We start from the raw sequence: 19,094 nt of genomic DNA on the forward strand, positions 1-19,094 counted from the left end.
GCCCTGAAACACTCTGTTCCCTTAGTACCCTTGGCATCGGAAATTGAGATTTGTGGGTTAAACGGGGAACCATTATCCCAAGGTAAAATTACCTCTTGCACTAGCCAGATTTCTTTGTTTATTGGAGCCACACACTCTGAAAAATTGTCCTTTTATGTGACTGTCTGTACTTTTGCCCCATTGGTGTTGGGGTTACCCTGGTTAAGGGCCCACAATCCTCAATTTGACTGGGTCTCTGGGGAGATTCTTAGTTGGGGTACTGATTGTTTCAGGAATTGCTTGAGCCTTCCAGTCAGGCTCTCGCAGCTCAGTTTGCCAGGATTGCCAGGGTGTTATGCAGATTTTGCGGACGTGTCCTCCAAAAAAGTTGCAGAGGTACTACCTCCCCATCGCCCCTATGACTGTGCCATTGATTTGTTGCCAAATGCTAAGCTGCCCAAGAGCAGGTTGTACTCCCTGTCACGTCCTGAGACTCAGGCTATGGCAGAGTACATTCAGGAGAACTTGGCTAAGGGATTTATCAGACCTTCACAGTCTCCAGTTGGGTCGGGGTTCTTCTTCGTGGGTAAAAAGGACGGTTCGTTGCGACCCTGCATCGACTTCAGGGAATTGAACCGTATCACGATTAAAAACTCATACCCACTGCCTCTCATTTCGGTCTTGTTTGACCAGCTTCGTACTGCCACCATTTTTTCTAAGATTGACCTACGCGGTGCGTACAATCTAATCCGAATAAGAGAGGGGGATGAATGGAAGACTGCCTTTAATACCCACTCAGGGCATTATGAATATTTGGTGATGCCTTTTGGGCTCTGTAATGCCCCGGCAGTCTTCCAGGATTTCATGAATGATGTACTCAGGGAATATTTGGATAGATTCTTAGTTGTATACTTAGATGACATCCTAATCTTCTCCCATTCCCTGGAGGAACATCGGAAGCATGTACGCTTAGTCCTCCAGAAACTCAGAGACCACCAGCTTGGGGCGAAGCTGGAGAAGTGCGAATTTGAAGTTCAGCAAATCGCATTTCTAGGATATATTATCTCCCCAGAAGGTTTCCAAATGGAGGGTTCCAAGGTACAGGCAGTCCTGGATTGGGTGCAGCCCACTAGTTTGAAGGCGCTTCAGTGTTTCCTGGGCTTTGCAAATTTTTATAGACGATTTATCGCTGGATTTTCGTCTATAGTGGCGCCCTTGGTGGCACTCACTAAGAAAGGGGCGGATGTTGCTCACTGGTCTTGTGAGGCTAAAGCGGCTTTTGCCCGTCTCAAAAGGGCATTTGTATCGGCCAAGGTGCTGCGACACCCAGATCCAGAGCGTCCTTTTGTGGTGGAGGTGGATGCCTCTGAGATGGGTATTGGGGCAGTGCTCTCTCAGATGGGAGTGTCTGATAATCGCCTTCATCCCTGTGCTTACTTTTCCCGTAAATTTTCGCCTGCCGAGATGAATTATGACGTGGGTAACCGGGAATTGTTGGCTATTAAGGATGCACTCGAGGAGTGGAGACACTGGCTTGAGGGGGCTAAGTTTGTGGTCTCAATTCTCACCGACCATAAGAATCTGGCATATTTAGAGTCAGCGAAGCGTCTCAATGCCAGGCAGGCACGATGGGCTTTGTTTTTTGCTCGCTTTAATTTTTTGATAACATATCGCCCTGGGTCAAAAAACATGAAGGCTGATGCGCTCTCGCAGAGTTTTGCTCCAATCCAGGAGACCACCGAGGAGCCGTTGCCCATTGTGTCCCCATCATGTATTAAAGTGGGCATTACCCAGGACCTCTTATCATTAGTCCTTAGAGCACAGGAGCAGGCTCCTCCAGACCTTCCGGTAGGTCTTTTGTTTGTGCCTCCTAGGTTAAGACAGCGAGTGTTCCTGGAATTCCATGCCAAGAAGTCGGCAGGTCACCCGGGTATTGCCAGAACTCGGGAGTTGCTATCTAGGGCGGTGTGGTGGCCCTCGGTGGCTAAGGATGTGGATCAGTGGGTTCGGGCATGTGACATCTGTGCCCGAAATAAGATTCCTAGAGGGGTTCCTGTTGGCCCATTACATCCACTCTCTATCCCATCTAAGCCATGGACCCACATTTCAATGGATTTTGTGGTGGACTTGCCCAAATCCTCGGGGATGACAGCCATCTGGGTTGTCGTTGACAGGTTTTCGAAGATGGCGCACTTCGTTCCACTGGTTGGGCTGCCATCGGCCAGACGCCTGTCTGAATTATTTATGCTGCATGTTGTGCGTCTCCACGGGTTGCCACTTGATGTGGTCTCTGACCGCGGATCCCAGTTTGTGGCCAAATTCTGGAGGGTATTTTGTTCCGATCTCCAGATTTCTGTCAGCTTGTCGTCAGGCTACCATCCGCAGTCTAATGGGCAGACTGAAAGGGTGAACCAGTCCTTGGAGCAGTTCCTCAGGTGTTATGTCTCCAAGTGTCAGACTGACTGGGTTGCTCATCTGTCCATGGCGGAGTTTGCCTATAACAACGCGGCTCACTCTGCTACAGGGATCTCTCCCTTCCTTTGTGTGTATGGGCATCATCCTAAGGCCAATTCTTTTGACCCCTGGACTCCACGCCTGGTGGTTCCTCTGTGGTTTCGGTCCTTAGAGGTATTTGGAGGAAAGTGAAGAAAGCCCTTGTGTCTGTGTCATTAGTGACCAAAAGGGTTTTTGATAAGCGGAAAAGACCCTGCAGCTTCAAATTAGGAGACTTCGTCTGGTTGTCTACAAAGAATTTGAAGTTGAGACAGCCATCTCATAAGTTAGGCCCCCGGTTCATCGCCCCTTATAAGATCACCAGGGTTATCAATCCGGTGGCATATCAGTTAGATCTGCCCCGTTCTTTGGGTATCAATAAAACATTTCATTGTTCCCTTTTAAAACGGGCGATTAGTAATCCTTCTTCCAGTGGAAGACCTTCCCCTCTTCTGATACGTGGCCAGAGGGAGTTTGTTGTTGAAAGGATTCTTGGCTCCAAGATGGTTTGGGGTCGGCTGTCATTTTTGGTGCACTGGAAGGGGTATGGCCCGGAGGAGCGGTCGTGGGTGCGCAGTTGTGATCTTCATGCCCCCAGACTGATACGCTCTTTCTTCTCGCAGTTCCCCGATAAACCGGTGGTAGGGGTTCTTTGACCCCTCGTCAGAGGGGGGGTACTGTTAGGGTCTCCTGCCCTGTGCTGCCACGTCGTCAAGGCAACCGGGAGACAAGTGCTAGCAGAGTAACCTGAGTGCAGCTGATACTCCGGTTCGGGTCTTTTGCTGTGCAGTGGTTACAGGCTCTGTGCACGGCAGGGGATCCGGTGCTGGTTTTTGTGCTCACAGTCTGTGAGGTCTGAGTGGGGCGTGGACAGCACCTGCTATGTGGGGCCTCTTCTCGGGTTGAGCAGATGCTGCTGAATCTTTGTTGGTTAGTCAGTTCCTAAAAGTTAGCCAGTACTGTGTAGCTTTGTATTTGTTGTTGCTTACTGCAAATAGGCCTGGGGATTTGGTATTACACTCTGCCAATCCAGACCTAGCAGTAAGACTGGAGTCAGTCGTTTAACTTGCTGGGGTTCTTTTGCTACTCTGTGAACTTAGCAAGTTTGCGGCTGTATTCTCAGAATTGCCTGCCTAAATCCTGTGTCACTGTGCAAGGTGTTCAGGGGTCAGTTTAGTGGCAGTAAGCTGAACCTGTGCACTGCAAGTGAGGACAAGGACTGTGGAGACTCTCCTTGTGTCTATTATTCCATCTCTGACCAAGGAGTTTACTGCCACACCCGTTGGTAACCCTTTAGGGTTTTGCTGTTGCCCTTAGCAACAGCATTTCGGGTTCTCTACGTATTAAAACACAACATCTTGCTTTTTCCATCTGAGCATTACTAATACTGGGGAGACACCCAGTTTCTTGGCCTCCGGGCTTCTCTGTTCACTTTGTGTTTGTTTTGTTACCCTATCACCTTCTGTGTACGTAATGTCATATTCCCCAGTCTGTCTGTGAGTTCATTTGTTTTGTATCCCTATCCGTTCAGACACCAGTACATTCCTGCAGGTACTGGTGTGCATAACAGTTCAAACACCAGTACATTCCTGCAGGCACTGGTGTGCATAACAGTTCAGACACCAGTACATTCCTGCAGGCACTGGTGTGCATAACACCGCCATAGCTAATCACAATGCCAAGCATGGCATTCTGTATCCATGGCAACCCGTTTGGCAGCAATATTCAAAATACCAACATCTAATTCATACACAAATACTAACAATATACATAATCATAAATACAAATTAATACAAACACATACAACATATATACAAACATACATATACAAGTGCTTATGCATACATATTTAGTCCGATCTCAAAACCCTACAAGGTCTCCCTATATCCACACACATATATATATATATATATATATAAGTGTTCTGGATGCACCACTTGCCGGTTTATGATTGCTAGAAAATATTTCTTTCATCCTCATAGTGGCAAAAGGTATATGATAAGATCAGTAGTCACATGCTCGACGAGTTTTGTGGTGTATATGATTAAATGTCCTTGCGGTTCCTGCTATATAGGCAAGACGATACGTACATTTAAAGAGCGGATGACCCTACATAGGTCCTCTATTAGGGCGGCCTTGATGGGAAAGCCTTCTGAGCAACCTGTGGCAAGGCATTTTTTTGAAAATAATCATTCCTTGTCCAGCCTTAGGTACATTATCATTGACCATGTGCCAGATAGCCTGAGAGGTGGAGATCGACATAGGAGGCTCTTACAGATTGAGGCAAAATGGATACAATTATTAGACACTGTTAAACCAAGAGGCCTTAATGACCATCTTACTTTTAATATGTATTGGTAATTAAGGGGTTACTTCATGCATTCTGATCGACTTATGATGTTCCTATATTTGGTGAACTAAATAGAGTATTTCTTATGTTATGGCCATATATATATATATATATATATATATATATACACATATATATATATATATATATATATGTGTGTGGATATAGGGAGTCCTTGTAGGGTTTTGAGATCGGACTTAATATGTATGCACAAGCACTTGTATATGTATGTTTGTATATATGTTGTATGTGTTTGTATTAATTTGTATATATGATTATGTATATTGTTAGTATTTGTGTATGAATTAGATGTTGGTATTTTGAATATTGTTCCAAACGGGTTGCCATGGATACAGAATGCCATGCTTGGCATTGTGATTAGCTATGGCGGGTTACTATGGTAACAGCAGCGGCCGCTGGCGTGCTCCGTGATAGGTGTGCGCTACAGCTGACTGGTTATAAGAGATGCGGTGGCTGGCGCACCCCGTGATTGGTGCGCTTCATAGCACACTGTCCGGGGGAGTGGCTGGGTTGTCAAGGCAACCCGGCACAACTGCTAATGTGCTGTGTTATCCCGGACTAATTGATATTTTGATTGCTCAGCTGAGAGGAGTTGTTTGGCGCGCTCGTTTGGCAGCAAGGAGGGGTATATAAGGTATGTTTATTGCCACTTTTCAATGGTTATGTGTATCCTGATGACGGGTTGAAATAAACCCGAAACATTGATAAGAGTACCGTGTCCAGTTTTTATTGCAAGTCCAGTGAGTGCCGTCCTTGGGTCCACCTATATATATATATATATATATATATATACACTGCTCAAAAAAATAAAGGGAACACTAAAATAACACATCCTAGATCTGAATGAATTAAATATTCTTATTAAATACTTTGTTCTTTACATAGTTGAATTTGCTGACAACAAAATCACACAAAAATTATCAATGGAAATCAAATTTATTAACCCATGGAGGTCTGGATTTGGAGTCACACTCAAAATTAAAGTGGAAAAACACACTACAGGCTGATCCAACTTTGGTGTAATGTCCTTCAAACAAGTCAAAATGAGGCTCAGTAGTGTGTGTGGCCTCCACGTGCCTGTATGACCTCCCTACAATGCCTGGTCATGCTCCTGATGAGGTGGCGGATGGTCTCCTGAGGGATCTCCTCCCAGACCTGGACTAAAGCATCCTCCAACTCCTGGACAGTCTGTGGTGCAACGCGGCATTGGTGGATGGAGCGAGACATGATGTCCCAGATGTGCTCAATTGGATTCAGGTCTGGGGAACGGGCGGGCAAGTCCATAGCATCAATGCCTTCGTCTTGCAGGAACTGCTGACACACTCCAGCCACATGAGGTCTTGCATTGTCTTGCATTAGGAGGAACCCAAGGCCAACCGCACCAGCATATGGTCTCACAAGGGATTTGAGGATCTCATCTCGGTACCTAATGGCAGTCAGGCTACCTCTGGCGAGCACATGGAGGGCTGTGCGGCCCCCCAAAGAAATGCCACCCCACACCATTATTGACACACTGCCAAACCGGTCATGCTGGAGGATGTTGCAGGCAGCAGAACATTCTCCTTGGCGTCTCCAGACATGTGCTCAGTGAGAACCTGCTATCATCTGTGAAGAGCACAGGGCGCCAGTGGCTAATTTGCCAATCTTGGTGTTCTCTGGCAAATGCCAAACGTCCTGCACAGTGTTGGGCTGTAAGCACAACCCCCACCTGTGGACGTCGGGCCCTCATACAACCCTCATGGAGTCTGTTTCTGATCGTTTGAGTAGACACATGCACATTTGTGGCTTGCTGGAGGTCATTTTGCAGGGCTCTGGTAGTGCTCCTCCTGTTCCTCCTTGCACAAAGGCGGAGGTAGCGGTCCTGCTGCTGGGTTGTTGCCCTCCTACGGCCTCCTCCACGTCTCCTGATGTACAGGCCTGTCTCCTGGTAGCGCCTCCATGCTCTGGACACTACGCTGACAGACACAGCAGACCTTCTTGCCACAGCTCGCATTGATGTGCCATCCTGGATGAGCTGCACTACCTGAGCCACTTGTGTGGGTTGTAGACTCCGTCTAATGCTACCACTAGAGTGAAAGCTCCGCCAGCTTTCATAAGTGACCAAAACATCAGCCAGAAAGCATAGGAGCTGAGAAGTGGTCTGTGGTCACCACCTGCAGAACAACTCCTTTATTGGGAGTGTCTTGCTAATTGCCTATAATTCCTACCTGTTGTCTATTCCATTTGCACAACAGCATGTGAAATTGATTGTCAATCAGTGTTGCTTCCTAAGTGGACAGTTTCATTTAACAGAAGTGTGATTGACTTGGAGTTACATTGTGTTGTTTAAGTGTTCCCTTTATTTTTTTGAGCAGTGTATATGTATATATATATATATATATATATATATATATATATATATATATATAATAAGAATTTACTCACCGGTAATTCTATTTCTCGTAGTCCGTAGTGGATGCTGGGTACTCCGTAAGGACCATGGGGTATAGATGAGCTCCGCAGGAGACTGGGCACTCTTAAAAGAAAGATTAGGTACTATATCTGGTGTGCACTGGCTCCTCTCTCTATGCCCCTCCTCCAGACCTCAGTTAGGGAAACTGTGCCCGGAAGAGCTGACATTACTAGGAAAGGATTTGGAATCCAGGGTAAGACTCATACCAGCCACACCAATCACACCGTACAACTCGTGATAACTATACCCAGTTAACAGTATGAACAATAACTGAGCCTCTCTCAACAGATGGCTCATACAATAACCCTTTAGTTAAGCAATAACTATATACATGTATTGCAGAGAGTCCGCACTTGGGACGGGCTCCCAGCATCCACTACGGACTACGAGAAATAGAATTACCGGTGACTAAATTCTTATTTTCTCTGACGTCCTAGTGGATGCTGGGTACTCCGTAAGGACCATGGGGATTATACCAAAGCTCCCAAACGGGCGGGAGAGTGCGGATGACTCTGCAGCACCGAATGAGCAAACTCAAGGTCCTCCTCAGCCAGGGTATCAAACTTGTAGAATTTTGCAAAAGTGTTTGAACCCGACCAAGTAGCAGCTCGGCAAAGTTGTAAAGCCGAGACTCCTCGGGCAGCCGCCCAAGAAGAGCCCACCTTCCTCGTGGAATGGGCTTTTACTAATTTAGGATGCGGCAGTCCAGCCGCAGAATGTGCAAGCTGAATGGTGCTACAGATCCAGCGAGCAATAGTCTGCTTTGAAGCAGGAGCACCCAGCTTGTTGGGTGCATGCAGGATAAATAGCGAGTCAGTTTTTCTGACTCTAGCCGTCCTGGAAACATAAAGTTTCAGGGCCTGGACTACGTCCAGCAACTTGGAATCCTCCAAGTCCCTAGTAGCCGCAGGCACCACAATAGGTTGGTTCAAATGAAACGATGATACCACCTTAGGGAGAAATTGGGGACGAGTCCTCCATTCTGCCCTTTCCATATGGAAGATCAGATATGGGCTTTTACATGACAAAGCCTCCAATTCTGACACACGCCTAGTCCAAGCTAAGGCCAAAAGCATGACCACTTTCCACGTGAGATATTTTAGCTCCACGGTCTTAAGTGGCTCAAACCAGTGGGATTTTAGGAATCCAGCACACGTTAAGATCCCAAGGTGCCACTGGAGGCACAAAAGGGGCTGAATATGCAGCACCCCTGTAACAACGTCCGAACTTCAGGCAGTGAAGCCAGTTCTTTTTGAGAGAAAAAGGGATAGGGCCGAAATCTTGGCCTTTATGGATCCTAATTTTAGGCCCATAGTCACTCTGGCTGTAGGAAGTGCAGGAATCGACCCCCCTGGAATTCCTCTGTAGGGCCTTCCCGGCCACACACCAAGCAACCTATTTTCGCCATATACAGTGAAAAAGTCTTGCTGTCACGTCTTTCCTAGCCTTTATCAGCGTAGGAATAACTGCATCCGGAATGCCCTTTTCCGCTAGGATCCGGCATTCAACCGCCATGCCGTCCAACGCAGCCGCGGTAAGTCTTGGATCAGACAGGGTCCCTGTTGCAACATGTCCTGACTGAGAGGCAGAGGCCATGGGTCCTCTGAGAGCATTTCTTGCAGTTCCGGGTACCGAGTCCTTCTTGGCCAATCCGGAGCAAAGAATATTGTTCACACTCCTCCGTTTATTACAATTCTCAGCCCTTGAGTCTGAGAGGAAGAGGAGGGAATATATAGACCGACTGGAACACCCACGGTGTTACTAGTGCGACCACAGCTATCGCCTGGGAGTCCCTTGACCCAGCGTAAAACCTTTTTTATCTTTTTATTGAGGTGGGACGCCATGTAGTCCACCTGAGGCAGTTTCCATCAATTTGCAAAACTGCGTGAAGACTTCCTGATGAAGTCACCACTTTCCCGGGTGGAGGTCGTGTCCACTCCCAGAATGAACACTGCTGACAGTGCGCTTACTTGATTCTCCGCCCAGCGAAGAATTCTGGTGGCTTCTACCCTCGCCACCCTGCTCCTTGTGCCGCCCTGGCGGTTTACATGAGCCCCTGCGGTCTGACTGGATCAGAACCGGTTGGTCGCGAAGCAGGAACTCCGCTTGACTTAGGGCGTTGTATATGGCCCTTAGTTCCAGGATATTGATGTGAAGGCAAGTCTGTTGGCTTGACCACAAACCTTGGAATTTTCTTCCCTGTGTAACTGCCCCCCACCCTCGGAGGCTTGCATCCATGGTCACCAGGACCCAGTCCTGAATGCCGAATCTGCGGCCCTCGAGAAAATGAGCACTCCGCAGCCACCACAGGAGAGACACCCTGGCCCTGGGGGATAGGGTGATTAACCGATGCATCTGAAGATGTGATCCGGACCACTTGTCCAGTAAGTTCCATTGTCCTTGCATGGAACCAGCCGAAGGGGATGGCCTCGTATGATGCCATCATCCTTCCCAGGACTCGAGTGCAGTGATGCATTGACACCTGTTTTGGTTTTCAATGGATTCCTGACCAGTGTCATGAGCTCCTGAGCTCTCTCTATCGGGAGATAAACCCTCTTCTGGTCTGTGTCTAGGATCATGCCTAGGCGAGGCAGATGAGCTGTAGGAACCAACTGCGACTTTGGAATATATAAAATCCGGTCGTGTTGCCGTTTCACTTCCATAGAAGGTGATACGCTGTCCAGCAACTGCTCTCTTGATCTCGCTTTTATGAGGAGATCATCCAAGTATGTGATAATAGTGACACCTTGCTTCCGCAGGAGCACCATCATATCCGCCATTACCTTGGTGAAATTGGTAATGACAATCCCGTACCGCAATTCTGAGGTACGCCTGATGAGGTGGATAAATGGGGACACGAAGGTATGCATGCCTTATGTCCCGATTCATTTCAGGCATGCAATGACCGCTCTTAGCGATTCCATCTTGAACCTGAACCTTTTCAGGTATATGTTCAGGGATTTTAATTCAATATGGGTCTAACCGAACCGTCTGGTTTCGGGATTATAACATGGTCGAATAATAACACCCTTTTGTTGAAGGAGGGGACCCTTGACCACCACCTGTTGAAGATACAATTTACGAATTGCAGTTAACACTGGCTCCCTCTCTTGGGGGAAGCCCGCCGGGTCCTCGGTGAGGGGGCATCTTCTCACAGTCCAGCCTGTATCCCTGCGATACAATTTCTATTGCCCAGGGATCTAACAGGGAGTGAACCCACTTGTGGCTAAACTTACGAAGGCGTGTCCCCACCGGGCCTAGTTCCGCCTGTGGAGCCCCAGCAACATGCGGTGGATTTTTGTAGAGGCCGGGGAGGACTTCTGTTCCTGGGGACTAGCTGTGTTGTACAGCTTCTTTCCTCTGCCCCCGGCTCTGACAAGAAAGGACGCACCTCAGACTTTCTTGTTTCTTTATTCGAAAAGCTGCATTTAATAATGTCGTGCTTTCCTAGGCTGTGCAGGAATATAAGGCAAAATATCAGAATCACCAGCTATAACTGTGGAGACCAGGCCCGAGAACCTTTCCCCACACAATCCTCAGCCTTCCATATGCCTCTTAAGTCGGCATCATCTGTCCAATGTATATTCTACAGGACACGTCAAGCAGAAATCGACATAGCTTTTGTCTCTAGGACCCAGTATACTCATGTCCCTTTGGGCATGCTTTATAATTATATATCTATCACTTAAGACAGCATCTTAAAATATTTATATGCATACTAGGGTCTCAATCTTTGCTGATAAGGTACCTGTCCACGCTGCCACAGCGCTATAAACCCATGCCGACACAGTCGCCGGTCTGGGTAGTATACTAGAATGTGCACGCTATCTGCAGGATCCCTGAGAATAGCTAGTGCAAACAGGACACCCAAGGGGAAGATTCTCAACACATCCTGGCCCTAGTAGGGAAAGGATACAGCCTGAGAATTCTCTTGTGGGAAGCTGCCGTCTCTTGTCTGGAGATTCCCGCTCTTTTTCCTCATGAGAGGAGGGAAATTTACCTCAGCATTCTTCCCCTTAACATGTGTACTCTCGTGTCAGGGACAGATAAGTCATCAGTGATATGCAAATCAGCTTTTATTTCAATAATCATATATTGAATATCTTTTAGCTCTCTTGGCTGTAACTTTGCATTATCGTAGTCGACAGTGGAGTTAAATTCCGTGTCGATACTTTGTTATTTTGGATAGTGAACATAGAGAGACTCTGAAGGACTCTGTGACATAGGGACAGACCAGGGTAGATTTCCTTTCTGTTCCCTAACCTTTTGTGCAATAATTTTACCTCAGCACTTACACATATCCAAACAGGTGTCGGCGTTGTTGACGGAGACACCCTCCCACACACTTATCCGCTCTATCACCTCCTTAGAGGAGCCTTTTACCTCAGACATGTCGACACACGCGTACCGACACACCACACACACAGGGGATGCTCTATTTGAAGACAGTTCCCCCACCAGGCCCTTTGGAGAGACAGAGAGAGAGTATGCCAGCACACACCACAGCGCTATATAATACGGGGATGTACACTATACTGAGTGATTTTTCCCCTATAGCAGCTTATATACACAGTTTTTCGCCTAAATTTATGTGCCCCCCCCCTCTCTTTTTTACCCTTTGTGTACCAGGATACTGCAGGGGAGAGCCTGGGGAGATTCCTTCCAGCTGAGCTGTGAAGAGAAAATGGCGCCGGTGTGCTGAGGTAGAAGGCCCGGCCCCCTCAGCGGCGGGCTTCTGTCCTTTTATGTACTTTAATGGCGGGGGTTAATGCACATATACAGTTTATCAGACTGTATTATGTGCTTTTCGCCAAGTAAGGTAATCTAATTGCTGCCCAGGGCGCCCCCCCCCCCCCAGCGCCCTGCACCCATCAGTGACCGGAGTGTGTGGTGTGCTAAGGGAGCAATGGTGCACAGCTGCAGTGCTGTGCGCTACCTTAATGAAGACCGGAGTCTTCAGCCGCCGATTTTCAACTTCTCTTCGTTCTTCTGGCTCAGCAAGGGGGACGGCGGCACGGCTCCGGGACCGGACGACCGAGGACTGGGCCTGTGTTCGATCCCTCTGGAGCTAATGGTGTCCAGTAGCCTTAGAAGCCCAAGCTAGCTGCAAGCAGGTAGGTTCGCTTCTCTCCCCTCAGTCCCACGTAGCAGTGAGTCTGTTGCCAGCAGATCTCACTGAAAATAAAAAACCTAACAAATACTTTCTTTTCTAGGAAGCTCAGGAGAGCCCCTAGGGTGCATCCAGCTCTGGCCGGGCACAGATACTAACTGAGGTCTGGAGGAGGGGTATAGAGGGAGGAGCCAGTGCACACCAGATATAGTACCTAATCTTTCTTTTAAGAGTGCCCAGTCTCCTGCGGAGCTCGTCTATACCCCATCAGAGCCGGCCCTAACCAATGTGATGCCCTAGGCAAGATTTTGGCTGGTGCCCCCTAGCACCACCGCTAGTTCTGCCTCTGACCCTGCACCCCTTTCCCAGCACCATCACTCCCCACCCATAGCAGTCCTTTTTTTGTTTTCCTACCCCCTGTAATTTAAATAACAACAGTGTGCACATTCGGCACACAGCCCAAAAAGGTATGTGTTTTTGCTGGCAAGGGGCATGGCCACACAATACTACCCCCAATTCAAATTATGCCTCACAGTAGTGCAACTTTATTCACAATTTATCATACGATAGTGCCCCTTATTCACATTACATCACACAGTAGTACCAATTTACCTTATATACGTTATTTCTCACAGTAGTGCCCCTCATTCACATAACATCTACTGAATTGCTCCTTATTCACATTACACCACACCATATTGCTCTTTATTCTCATTACACCACACCATATTGCTCCTTATTCACATTACACCACACCATATTGCTCTTTATTCACATTAGACCACACAGTAGTGCCCTTTCTATACGTTACGCCACACAGTAGAGCACCTTATACCCATAATGCCACACATCGGTAATGCATTTATACACATAATACCACACAGTAATGCCCCTTACACATATGACACACATTATTAATGTCCTTATAAACATAGTGCACCTTACACATTATGCCAACCCGTATTAATGCCCTTATACACATAATTTCCCTTACACATATGCCGCACATTGTTAATGCTCTTATACACATAATGACACACATAATGTCCCTTACACATATGACGCACATTATTAGTGCCCTTATACACATAATGACACACATAGTGACCCTTACACATACAGTATGTTACACATTATTAATGCCCTTATACAAATAATGACACATATAGTTCCTGGCGTGAGTCAACTGGCAGCTCTGCTAACGTCGGGTGCCTATTTTTTATGAAAACGCATCTTATTTGCATTGCTATGTTGCTAGGATGCACAAGCAGCTTCTGCTGATTAAAATGATATGCAGCATGCCTATATATTGTGTGCGACTGTGGCTGTATCTGCATACGAAATGCTGCACACAGAATATAGGCATGCCGCATATCATTTTAATCAGCAGGAGCTGCCTGTGCCCCTAGGCATACCAGATGCCCTAGGCAATTGCCTAGTTTGCCTATACCTAAGGCCGGCTCTGTACCCCATGGTCCTTACGGAGTACCCAGCATCCACTAGGACGTCAGAGAAATATATATAGGAATCAGAGGGGGCGCTTCATACTGCAACACAGTTTATTCAATTGAAAAGAGTACATTGCTCAGACATGTTGTGCAGGTGTTAAGCGTACCTAGACAATCATCTGAGTGGACTAAGTGCAACTTGACCTTATACATAACCGGGGATATTTAATTTGCCCCGAAGAGACGTTGGGAGTAAAAACCCCCAATGTTTCTTCAGGTGCTGTGGTCAGGCTATTTGATTAGCTCAGCCGGTAACAAGTGCATTTACACCTGTAAACATACAGGTTCAGTGAAACCTGTGTGTTTTCAGGTGAAATGGCCCTATTTTCGGATGAAAATTGGGCTGTTATCGGGGATTCTGCTTCGCCTGCCAAAGGCAGGTGAAACAAAATCCCTGATAAGCCACGGCACGCACCGTCTTATTGGGGCTAATTAGATAGCCCACAGCGGCGATACATTACACCCAACTTGCTGTTGGGGTAATTGAATATCGGAGAAAGCCTCTGAATAACCATTACCGCTGTTCGTCTGTTTGTTGTCCGTGACCTGCACCACGCGCTGTCAGGTATTTTCCTGTTTCATGGCGCTGGGACAAGGTCATACCAAACCATCAGGAGGAACGGATCGGAGGGTGAGGACCACATCACAGGACCACACCTCTACGCGTTTCGACACAAGACTTCGTTAGAGGGCTGGTCCAGTAACGTGACAAAGCCTGTTTTATACCAAATGCATTTATACGTAATTAAAACAATAATTTCTCAACAAGCTGCCCCATATTAGCAAAAATCATTTGGGCAGATTGCTATCAGCATATATATATATATATATATATATATATATATATATATATAATTAGGCTTTAAAGACTTCACACTTAAAATATAACTAAAATGTACTACAGTGTATTTTAATGGATTTTTGATCTATTACTGTTAAAAAGATCTATTCTCAATCTATAAAACCGCACAGCTTAGTACATTTATTAACATGTATTTAATTATTTGTCTTCTATTGAGATTTACACAAAGGCGCATGTCAAATATGCATAGGGGGTCATTCCGACCCATTCGTACGAGGTGGTTTTTCGCTGTGGTGCGAATGGGTCGGAACTGCGCATGGTCTTGTTTTACAGGAAACTTTTTTAGCATAGCAGGGCTGCTCAAGCGATCGCAGCCCTGTTATGCCAAAATTCACTCCCCCATAGGCGGCGTCAAGTTGATCACACGTCCAGCAAAAAGTTGCTATGTGCGATCAACTTGGAATGAGGGCCATAGGGCGGTATTCAATTATTTTCGCCCCCATCCACACCTATTCTGTTTCTGCAGCCGGGTGTGGTATCGTTATTTCAGCTAGCTACCCCTGGGGTAACGATGCACCCTAACCCTTTATGCAGCTAAACCTGATTACTGTGGGCGCGATATGTGCGATATTGTGGATCACTTTAGAAAAGAGATTGGACGTGATATATCATTTCAATACCACCCATAGTGTTTTTATCTGACAGATACAAGTTATGCGCCAGGTAATTATATTTCTTTGTTTAAATGGTATCACTGGCTAGTGTCTAAAATAGATTCAGTATGTATTCAGTATATATCCAATTATTGGCAACAAACCTACCATTACCCATTAGTACTTTTAACCAGTTAGAACAAAATATATGGCCACAGAAATTTTTATTTTTATAGGATTGCCTTTACATAATTTCGATTTAAATATACCAGCTGCATATCATTTATACTAATAGGATTTACATATGGAACCCTATAGAGTAACTGTTATAGATGATACATTCTGAAACAATGTTTTTTGCAGCTTGTAATAGAAACATATTAGCAATACACAGATAATTACAATATTAGTACACAGAGAGTAATGCAATTTAAATCAGTAATATGTATCACAGTTTCTTAGGAGTCAAGTACAAACGGAGTGATCTTATAATTATCATCACCTTTTAGTACAAGTGTGTACAAGTGTTTGGTAAAGTTATTATCCAATATGTTTCCAGTTTTGTGAGTAACTTATCCCAATCTCCACCTCTTTTGTCGGGAATACCGACACTGGAATCCCGATCGGCACAATCCCGACAGGGGGGCGAGCGCAACGCAGCCCCTTGCAGGCTTGCTGCGCTCGCCATGCTGCGGGCACACTAATTTATTCTCCCTCTATGGGTGTTGTGGACACCCACAGAGGGAGAATATGTCGGGATTGTGCCGGACGGGATTCCGGTGTCGGGATCTTGACCGCATCCCCTTTTATCCAGTGTAATATGCTCAATACCTTTAAATCTTAAGAAGGAAGTATCACTATTATGATACGTTTTAAAGTGTCATGGGACACTATGGTTAGTGGCACCATTTTCTATATTTCTAGTATGTTCTAGTATTCGATTCTTCAACTCTCTCTTAGGGGGGTATTCAATTCTTGTCGGAAACTGGCGACAGTTTCAAACTGTTTTAAGTCAGAAGGGGTTCCGACCTATTCGATGCCCCCTCAGGTTTTCCGACAAGTTGGGAATTCCAACTTGTCAGAAAGCTGAGCACGTGTTTTGAAGGAAACGTGGCCAAATCCGACAGGTTTTGGCCCTGTTTCCAACAATGTCAATCCAACTTTAATAAAAGTCAGATGGCATTGTCATGAGTGGCCAAAACCTGTCGGATTTGGCCGCTCATTGAATACTCAGATGTCGGATCCTTTCTGTCGGAAAGAATCTAACATCTGTTGAATACACCCCTTAGTCTTTCTTTGTTTCTCATATATATTGAAAACCACAAGTGCATAATAACATATATATATATATATATATATATAGATAGGAGAATGGGTGGCACTCTGAAGACTGTTCAATCAACTTTCTTTATTGAAAAGACATCCTACAATTGTTTCGGGCGTCCGCCCGTCGTCAGGGATGTACAATACAAAACTAACAAGCATTATATACCCTCACAGAGACTTCCCACATATACAATTAAAATTAACTCACCCCACCTGCGTTTCTGCCCTCCGATCCGAACACCACGCTGACCGCTGCTCTCACACACTGTGCAGCGGCTTCCGTGTAGCGGGCGACGTCATCGGAAGGCGCCCGCGGGGAGGGACGAGCTCACATAGACGTTACCAAGGCAACCAAACAACAAAACAAAAACGACTTCATGCACGTGAGGCATCTCATCTATGATCAAAACAGAGCATAGATATTACGATGCAACCCAATCGCATGAGCAAATATTAACAATACAGATAAAAAAATAAGATTACAAAAATACAAAAATTACAAAAAAAAGATATATATACATAAAATATAAAAAACACACACTCCGTGAGACACTCTAGACAAACTGAGATCCAACACATCATAAAACACATACTGGCATCGTTATATGTCCAGAACCATCCCCAAGGTAATTTCATTATAATAGAATCCAACTATAATATAAATATTTACTTATATTTTTTATTGATGTTTCCATTAAAAGCAAACAGCATATACCAAGCACCCACTATTAATTAGCCATTAATTGTGACGTCATAATAACGCCCAGCTGGACCTACAAAAAACTGTGTAGTCCATGCTGTTCATTCAGCCCTTTCGGGGACAGTGTATCCAACCTAAAAATCCACTGACTTTCTAACTGGAGCAATCTTCTACCTCTATTACCACCACGAATAGATGGCGGCACATGGTCTATTATCTTGCTTCTAATGCTAGCAATATTGTGCGAGCGTTGGGCACAATGACGAGCCATAGGTTGATCACTAGAACCTGACTCAAGAGCAGCTCTAATTGCAGATCTATGATTTGCCATTCTTTCTTTAAATTGACATTCTGTCTTACCCACATAGAAAAGACCACATGGGCAAGACAGAACATACACAACGTACCGTGAGGTACATGTGAGTGGAAAATTAATAGAATATTTTTTACCTGATCTAGGATGGCAAATAAAATCTCCCACCAGCATAGAGCGACAGGTAACACATCCTATGCACCTGAAGCATCCAGGTTTACGTGATAGAAAATGTGGAACAGATTTTACTTTCGTTAATTCCGTCACATCAACCTTAACTAAAAGATCTTTCAAATTTTTTCCCCTGGAATATGCTGGCATAATCCGAGCATTATGAAGGCTTGGGAGGTCCTTATCTGTATTTACAATAGGCCAGATTTTTTTGATTTCCTTGTTGGTTTTGTGACTAGCCTCTGTATACCTATTGACCCAAGGAATCCTTTGCTGGTCACCATCTACAGAAGTTTTACCTTTAAGAGAGACCTCCCTAGGGATTTGTAAAACCCTCTGTTTGGTAGCCAAACAATCCCCACTATGTTGGTCCACCTAAGGAATTGTTTTTAGAATTATTGTCTTTGGTGTTGACTAGGATCTACTTTTTTTTCAATGGTGATTTCTATTTGCAGCGCCTTGGCTGTGCGATGGGGTCCAATGTGGCCCCATCGTACGCTAATGCGTTCATGTGTTGGATTGAAAAACCCCTTCTTTTGGACAGCCCCTTCAGTCATCAGGTCATTATGTACGTCAGGTACATAGATGACTTATTGATCGTGTGGGGTGGTTCTCAGGAATGTTTACGTGATCTTTTGGACAGCCACAACGCATCTTCTAGTGTTGTAAAATTTACTTATGATTTGAGTACAACTAATGTTAACTTTCTAGACGTCACCATTTCATGTAGTGATGGCCAAATTTGTACATCCCTATATGTCAAGGAGACGGATCGTAACACTGTCCTTAAAGCTGATAGTTTTCACCCTCCTTCATTAAAATATGGATTACCATATTCCCAGATGCTTAGAACACGGCGGATCACAAGTGATCCCTCTAAAATTGATGATGCTCTGGATGGCATGGTGTCTAAATTTAAACAGAGGGGTTATGATAATAAACTACTATTGGCTACCAAACAGAGGGTTTTACAAATCCCTAGGGAGGTCTCTCTTAAAGGTAAAACTTCTGTAGATGGTGACCAGCAAAGGATTCCTTGGGTCAATAGGTATACAGAGGCTAGTCACAAAACCAACAAGGAAATCAAAAAAATCTGGCCTATTGTAAATACAGATAAGGACCTCCCAAGCCTTCATAATGCTCGGATTATGCCAGCATATTCCAGGGGAAAAAATTTGAAAGATCTTTTAGTTAAGGTTGATGTGACGGAATTAAC

The 19,094-nt window shown here is 45.5% G+C and overlaps 1 long non-coding RNA gene across 1 annotated transcript in view; it reads left to right on the forward strand.

Moving 5' to 3' along the window:
• Positions 1–5,309: 5,309 nt before the first annotated feature.
• Positions 5,310–19,094, forward strand: part of LOC135053500 (uncharacterized) — a 40,107-nt gene continuing 26,322 nt past the window's right edge. The window contains exon 1 of the long non-coding RNA XR_010242890.1: positions 5,310–5,477. This is a non-coding gene — a long non-coding RNA (uncharacterized LOC135053500). The remainder of the gene's footprint in view (positions 5,478–19,094) is intronic.

The sequence above is a fragment of the Pseudophryne corroboree genome, chromosome 1, assembly GCF_028390025.1.
Source record: "Pseudophryne corroboree isolate aPseCor3 chromosome 1, aPseCor3.hap2, whole genome shotgun sequence".
Classification (NCBI taxonomy): domain Eukaryota; kingdom Metazoa; phylum Chordata; class Amphibia; order Anura; family Myobatrachidae; genus Pseudophryne; species Pseudophryne corroboree.